Genomic DNA, 623 nt, shown 5'->3' with positions numbered 1-623 from the left:
ACTATAAATGCAGCTGTAAAGCATGTGCTCGCGCTACAGTAATATAAGAAAACACACAGAAGGAATCCAATGGAAAGAAAAATGCTGAGAGGTGACCCAGTTAGGACTGGGTAAGTAGACTTAACTGCACAGATGCCCACAGCTCCTAAAGAGCCAACCCCATGAGGAAGCCTACACAGTTTTCACTAGAAATATTCAATCACTTTTGCTCTCAAGGTTGAGCGGAAATAGAACCTTCAGTGCAGAGAATCAGGAAACCTGCACTCCAGGCCTTCACTTTGGCTTTACAAGCTGCCTAAGTAACTCCTAGGTAAGCTACTTTCCCACCAGCTTCAGACGCTCCTCCTATGAGGGAGAAATATACTCTGCCCTGCCTAGTTCTCTCCATACAAACGGAAGGTCACTGTCACTCCTCTTGAAGAGAGGAACTCACCACTCACTGTCACTAAGTACTGTCTCCTGAGTGCCTGTCTTGAGTTATTTGAGCATTATCAGACCTCAGATAAACTACTACAGGAAACTACTTAGCATCAAAACAATGGTGATTTTTTTTTTAAGAGGAGGTTTGGCTCAGAGGGCAATGGCTGTGAATGGGCTTTACACTTACTACCAGGTGCTATCAC

The 623-nt window shown here is 44.5% G+C and overlaps 1 protein-coding gene across 8 annotated transcripts in view; it reads right to left on the bottom strand.

Annotated features, from left to right (window-relative positions):
• Positions 1 to 623, bottom strand: part of Pacsin2 (protein kinase C and casein kinase substrate in neurons 2) — a 103,761-nt gene that overhangs the window by 53,653 nt on the left and 49,485 nt on the right. The window lies entirely within an intron of this gene.

The sequence above is a fragment of the Microtus ochrogaster genome, chromosome 15 (assembly GCF_000317375.1).
Source record: "Microtus ochrogaster isolate Prairie Vole_2 chromosome 15, MicOch1.0, whole genome shotgun sequence".
Taxonomy (NCBI): domain Eukaryota; kingdom Metazoa; phylum Chordata; class Mammalia; order Rodentia; family Cricetidae; genus Microtus; species Microtus ochrogaster.
This window is presented reverse-complemented; position numbering and strand designations above follow the sequence as displayed.